This window comes from Vigna radiata, chromosome 8 (assembly GCF_000741045.1).
Source record: "Vigna radiata var. radiata cultivar VC1973A chromosome 8, Vradiata_ver6, whole genome shotgun sequence".
In the NCBI taxonomy this organism is placed as follows: domain Eukaryota; kingdom Viridiplantae; phylum Streptophyta; class Magnoliopsida; order Fabales; family Fabaceae; genus Vigna; species Vigna radiata.
This window is the reverse complement of record NC_028358.1, coordinates 25,311,435-25,318,662: the sequence shown is the minus strand read 5'-3', so window position 1 is coordinate 25,318,662 and position 7,228 is coordinate 25,311,435. Positions and strand designations below refer to the sequence as shown.

General features: G+C 30.5%; 2 long non-coding RNA genes across 2 annotated transcripts; both read right to left on the bottom strand.

Annotated features, from left to right (window-relative positions):
* Nucleotides 1-612: 612 nt before the first annotated feature.
* LOC111242328 lies at nt 613-1,259 on the bottom strand. Its single transcript, XR_002669137.1, has 3 exons — nt 1,227-1,259; nt 856-1,137; nt 613-776 (listed from the first exon to the last, which is right to left on the bottom strand). It is a non-coding gene; the product is annotated as an uncharacterized LOC111242328 (long non-coding RNA).
* Nucleotides 1,260-1,671: 412 nt separating this feature from the next.
* On the bottom strand, nt 1,672-3,545 carry LOC111242327. The gene is made up of 3 exons (XR_002669136.1): nt 3,266-3,545; nt 2,999-3,049; nt 1,672-1,738 (listed from the first exon to the last, which is right to left on the bottom strand). It is a non-coding gene; the product is annotated as an uncharacterized LOC111242327 (long non-coding RNA).
* Between the last annotated feature and the right edge of the window lie 3,683 nt (nt 3,546-7,228).

The following is a 7,228-nucleotide window of genomic DNA, read 5'->3' as shown; positions in this document are numbered from 1 at the left end:
CCTTTTTTTTGTACACAGGGCACCATTATGTCAAATCTTCACTTTTAGGCATTTTTGGTTTGGTTTTTGATGATTTTGGGTTTAGGTTGTGTGGTGGGGGTGGGAAGCTGATTTTGGGGACCCCAAATTCCTTGGAGGAAGTGCTTATGTTGAGTGAAAGTGGTGGGATGAAGTTCTGGGTGAAGTGCAGTGAAAAAGGGTGTGGTAAACGTTTACAATGAGCTGGTAAACGTTTACGCGAATGTTTTGTCCATTTTGTACAGAAAGTCCTTCTCAAGGGACCACTTTTTTGTACACAGGGGACCATTAAGTCAAATCTTCACTTTTAGGCAAATTTGGTTTGGTTTTTGATGATTTTGGGTAAAAAAATGGGGAAATAAATAAGAAGATGGTGATTTCGCCCAATGACATTCAGTGCAAATAACATTAAACATATATATTATTAGAAAAAAAAGAAGTATAGTAATTGCTAACATATTCATTACACGGTTAAAATGTCACACGTATATTGAGTTGTTCAAAATCATATGTGATTCAAATTCAACTTTTTGTACATATATCATTGTCTGTAACAAACATTACATTTTACAATTGAAGATGAATACATATATCACTGTTCGTCTAAATACATATGAAATGAATATGTTAATCATTTGTACATATCCATCAAAATCCTACAACAACCCATATTCATCCAACGCATCAAATAGTCGAATGTTGTCGTTGTCTAGGATCCAATATTTCACATAGTTCTTCCTAATTTGACTCAACTCCTCCTGAAAAAAAATTAGTTGTAAACTTTAGATATAATTAACAAAATCATCAAACAATGCTAACAATGAAATTCATACTTACATTTGTGTACTCCGGCATGCTTTTCCCATTGTATCTATCCTCTCCATCCCACATTTCCATGGCTTTTAACACGATAACTCCACAATGATATCTTAAATAATACAACCATTTATCAGTTATTACAACAAACGATAATAAAGTATCCAAATATTTCATTACAATTAATAAAACAACTTACAAGTTCGGTTGGGATGAGATATTTGCTTGTTTAACGGACAGTGGACCTATACTCCCTTCGGGTCTATTGTACAACATGCAAAAGAATTTGGCCATGTTTTCACCCTACCACAGAAGTTCATTAACAGTTTCATTAACACATCATTAAATCACATCAACAAAATTGATCCAGAAAATGAACTATCATATCATACCACAAATTTGTCAATTCGTTTGTTACATTGTCTAGTTTTCATTTATGCTACTCAAATCCAAGACCAACTGTTCTTGCAAAGGATGAATAAGCATTGACCTAAAATTGATATAAATCCCTAGTCAGAAAAAAAAAAACAACTAAAATCAGGAACCACCACTTTGGGGAAAATACATAATATATAAGCAATTCTTCAATAAATTACCAGTGTCAACTGATGAACCAACTTGTTGTGAGGACGCAATATATTAAGTGGGTCAACAGTTAAATCAGGATGGGATGGGTCTACCTTTCCTATTGCAAGAAGTGCATGAGGAGCACTACAAAAAAAATAAGAATATAACCTTAAGAAACAAATTATTGAGACTAATAAAAGATCCTTGCAGAAGAAACAAATAATATAACCAGAAAGTAATTAGACCTTCTTGGAATTGAATTAAAGTCCCCGGAAACCAACATTGGAATGTCTGCACTAGGAGTAATTTTCTCCAATCCTTTAAAAAGAGTGTGCACCTAAAAATAAGATGAAATTCATAACAGTCATGTTCCAAATAAGTACACCATTCAATATAATGAAGCAAAAGAACTTACTTACCTTCCAAAGTTTAACATCCAATAAATCTTTATGAACATTTACATCTGTACTTGCCTAAAATCCACAAGCAATATATGACTAAGTAATAGAGATTGTGTTACTAAAAAGGTAATTTAATCCAAACTCACAGAAAAGGACGAGTGAAATATTCCATATCTTTATAAGAAATAAAGAAATAGATTCAATGATGATTTAAAAAAAACACAAAACAATGCAGCAGATTACAATCGAAAAAAAGACATCTCCAGACTCATAATACCATTAAAACAGAACCACAATAAGTGAATTAATCTATGCAACCCCAATAGGTGATTCGGCAATGAAAGTTCCCCATTATGCACTTTCAATCACTAGCTTTTTGAAGCCTTTTATTTGTTGCAGTGGTGGTCTTTTCGTAGAAGAAATTAAGATTTCCAAAATTTGGTAAGATAGGATTATCAACTATTGATAAATTTACCCTTTATATTATCATTTTTCTTTGGTGGTTCTTGAAAATATGCTTGATGGTACGAGTTATAGGCTTTCCATGTCTGCATAGGTCACTCCATCATTCTTATCTTTTATATTATTAGAAACACTTCATAATATTAAAATTATTTGTCTAACTAAAATAGGATGTGAAATTCTTTCAATTATAAATAATATAGACGTCCTCCAACATTATCTTAAAAAAAATGAAAAAATGATAGAATGTGTATAAATAAAGATTTACATGGAAGCTAAAATCAACATTTTTAACATGCTCTACCCATTCCAAAAACTAAGAATCACATAATCAGAAAGTCAAAATGTCATTTCAATAAAAAAGTGACTTTATTCAATCTTAATAGCAACCATCATTTAAATTTGACCAAACTTTGCAAGCTAAACAATATTGTACTGAAACTAGATTTTTCATTCATAAGACTATGAGAAATTACAAACCTAGCTCATTGATTGCCTTCCCAGTACATACAATCAGTTTTCAATCTAGTAATTCAACAATTATAACTAAACATGTTATTAAATTTCAATCAAACGCATATTATAAGCACAACAGGAGTTCAAAAACCAAACAATTGAATATAAGCATCCTAGTCTCACATCAATAAAAAGAGAAAAAAANATATATAAAGTGACCCANCATATGAACTTAGTGCCATTCCANCAGTTCCATAGTCNAGATTATGGTTGCTTACTTGATATGATAATCACCAATTATTTGTAACAATCACGAGCCAAACACCAAGCTGCACACAAGTTAAGTAAAACATTACAAAAGTTAAACTTATTTCTCGGTTTTCATTCTCTCTATTTTTCTTTCCAAAACCCTCTATATTTCTCTTCAAAATAAAACACAAACATAAGAACACAAAACAACCCTTTCAGAGACGCAACTTAGGGCTTCAAATTTTGAACACCGAATGAGCAAAGCAAAAGAAAATATCAAACAAAAACAATGGTACCTCAGATACAAACGTGAATGATTCTTCTCTACCTTTGAGTGGGAGCTCCTCCATCTGCTGGTCCACACAACCGTCGCTGCAGCTTCGTCTGCCCATGGTTCTACGACCAAATCTGAAAAAGAAATGGAAAATGAACAATAAAAAGGGGAAATGAAAGAAATGAATGAGAAGATAAAATGAAAAAAGAAAGAAAGAAAGAAGACGAACGAGGAGGACGATAAGAGTCACCAAAGGGAGAACGAGCAAATGCAATGGCTTCAACGGAGAGAACGAAGGAGACGACAAAGGAGAGAGCACCAAAGGGAGAACGAAAGAGAGATGAACGAAAGAGTTACCAAAAAGTGAAAAGAAACCGCCAAACTTTAATTTGGATTTTTTCATTCCAAATTTGCCCTTCAATTTGGGTTCCATCAGCTTTTTTTTTTAATTTCAAAACACCTAACCACATATTGACACGTGGCTAGTGTCAATATGTAGTGTTGAAATATCATTTTGCTATAGAATAACATAGTGAAAAAAAATAAGCATATATGGGAAAGAAATACTTTAATATTCATGATGATATCACATCATATTATTATTCATCCGTGATATCACATTATGTTATGTTATTAACAAAGAAAGAAAACCATAGAGATGTTCCTTTTGGGAGTACTAAGTTTTGGGACCACTTTTAGTTCCAAACACAAAGCCAGCTCCCAGTTCCAAGCAGACACTTGGTAACTATAATACAATTTTCATACACAACTCATATTTTCCAAACATAATTTAACAGATACTATTTTAAACTTTTTTTTCAATGAATTTTGAGGACCTTCACTTCAAATCTACAATGTCATTATGGGCTACTTCTGCCCAAAATCTGTATTTAAACGTTGCAGGAATAAATTATATATTTTTTCATTTACGTTACATTTGAAAATACGAGAATATATACATATAATGTAGACTGTTTTGTAAATGATTAATTTCATAGAATGATAATTAAAAAATAAACACACACACACATTGTTTTTAACATTACTGCATGTTAATGTATAAACAAATGAATGGCCTGGCCCAATTTGATGAATTTATTGATCGACTGGCCAGTTGAAGTTGTAAACTTTTGGGGCAGTTTCTTCCTGCACTCCCATAAATTTTTCCTGCACTCTCACATTAAGAAATTTTTGTTTTTTTTTTTTCTAATTCATAAGTTAAAATTAATTTTGGATTGTATAATTTAAAAGTAAATAATACTTTCATATTGTGAAATTCAAAAACCAAAAGTCATTTTCAGATTAATTTATAAGCCAAACGACTTCGGAATCATACAATGGGAAAGTTATTTTTTTCTTAACTTTTTTCAACTTTTAAATTGTATAATCTCAAAGTTTTGTTTTTTCTAAAAAAAAACTTTGAGATTAAATAATAAAAAAAAAAAGATAAAAGTGAAATCTTCGTATATGGAGGTGCAAGAAGAAGCTAGTTGATCCAAAAGAGTGTGGGATGAGCTATTTCTTTCTTCTCTTTTTGGAGGGGGCTGGTGAAAATCTGAAGCTAGTTTTTTATTTGTTTAACTTTTTTTATTATTTATTGTATTTTAATATTTTTTATTCGTAATTTTTTTCTATTACTGTATAATTACACATAATGAAAATTATAAGAAAAACTCAACTTAACATTAACTTAAATTGATGAATAAAAAAATAAAAATTAAATGCAACTGATACTTGTTAAATTAATTAAATAAAAAGAAAACTTTTACAAATAAAAATATGTACATCTTAAAAAAAATTGGAAGTACTAAAATATTTAATAGTTATTTTGTGAAAAGCATAAAATTATAATTACATACTAATATAATTTTATTTATAAAAAAGAAATCCTTTATATATTAAAACTTATCATTGCATGATATTTATATCAAGTCATTATAACTAATTCTATAAAATATTTTTTACTCAATAAATTAACTCAAAATTCAATAATTAACTTATTAGTTATCAAGTAAAATATAAGCTAATTATTGAACACACAACTTTAGTCCAATAAAATGCATGTGCATAAGATTTGTTTGGATATGACTTCAAGGACAAGGTTTTTTTTTTCATATTTTTTGTATTTGTTTTTAGATGATATTTGAATTATATTGTATTTTTTATTATTATTTTGAATTATATTCAGTTTAATATCATGTTTTGGTAGTGAAATTTGTTTAAATTTAAATATAAAAAGTTTGTAATTTTTTTATTTTAAAAAATTGTAATTAAATGGGCTAGTGAGTCAATTCGTTTACCTACCAACCCGTGGTGGGTCGAGCCGAGTTTAGATTTTTCTGGCTCGCTAATAAATGAGTCGGGTTGGGTTGGCTCACTAAGTGACCAATTCGTAGTGCACCGGGTCGGGTCAAGCCGGATTACCCGTTTTGACAGCTCTAGATACAAGTGAATCCTAAATCTGATTCACACAACTCAAACTTTTTTCCCCAGAATTTCTTTTTGGTGCCTCTCTCACGGACAATAGGTTCCCTTCTTCCTTTTCCTTTTGATTCCATAATCAAAAGCTTCAAGCTTCTTCTCCTCTCTAATCTCGCTGATCACCCAACCTTGAGAAACCCATCCATGGCTCGCGCATACGGAAAGGCTTCGTGGGGGCGAATACGAAGGCGCGACTGAAGCACAGCGGAGACGCCACGGAGGCTCGGCGAGAGTTTCTGCGTTTCGCGGAGAGGGCCTATGCATGTTGCGACGAGGCTATCGTTTGGGGATTTCTTTTGGGTTCTTTGTTCTCGCTTCAGGCTAACGATTTTGGGTGGATGATTTTGGTTTCCTTTTCTGTAGGTTATGATTCATGGCAGAATCCTCCTCCCCTTTTTGATTTTGCAATTTAGGGTTTTAGTTGTTCATCAAACTTTGGAGGTTTTTGTGATTTCTTCTGATTTAAGATGTAAGGTTCATTCGAATTGAAATGAGGATTTGCGTTTTGTTTCTGCATGGGAGAGCAATTCTGGAAATAAAATTAACTAGAAATCAAATTAGTTTATTGGAGAAATAAATTAATTTGGTGTAAAAGTGAAAGTAATTGATTTTTAAATTAATTAAAAATCAAATTAATTAAAATTAATTATTTAAAGTTATTGAAATCTAAAGAAAGCTTTTTTAAATTAAAAATTATTTAAGTTCATGAAATGTCAGTTTGGTTATGAAATGCCAAGTAGTCATGAAATATCACGTCACCATGCCACCAAGCAATATATTTAACACCGTTTACAAAATTTAATGGTAGACACCCTATTGATTCAATTTTACCTAAAAAGGGACTCAATTCAGCTTTTTCAAAATACGGAGACCTAATTGACGTAAATCTGCAAAAATAGGGATCTCTAAATCAATTAAACCTATTTTTTATTATTTTTATTGAAAAATAATGTAAATCTTTCAGGTGTAAAGGACGACACTACAAGAAAGTTAATCGCCACATCTAAGGATTGATCGTCAAGTTGTTGATAGAGATAGAAAAGAGATTCAATTATAAAAGATTTTGTGATACTTAAGTAAGAATACAAAAATAATTACAAGTATAAGAGTGAGTACTTACAATGAAATTGGTTAACATTTATAAGTTTTTTTGGCCTAAAATGAAGTATACAAAAAATATTCAAAGTAAATAAGAGATATTGTTTAGTGAATATTTGTTATTTAATGAATTATTACCATATGTGTATAAATATTTAAATTTTATAGTTGTTTTGATTTGGATTGCATATGTATGCATATTTTTGTAAAATTTGGATATGAATAGGTATATAAATGTCCTAAATTTTGTAGATGGATTAATTAGCAAATGAATGAACATCACTAAATGGTTAACATTGAAGTCGTATTTTCATAATCATTCTTTAAGATTGATGACCTTTCANGAAGTAAGTTTATTTTGAATGATTTGGTCATCAAAGTTAAATGACTCAATATGTTTTTTTTT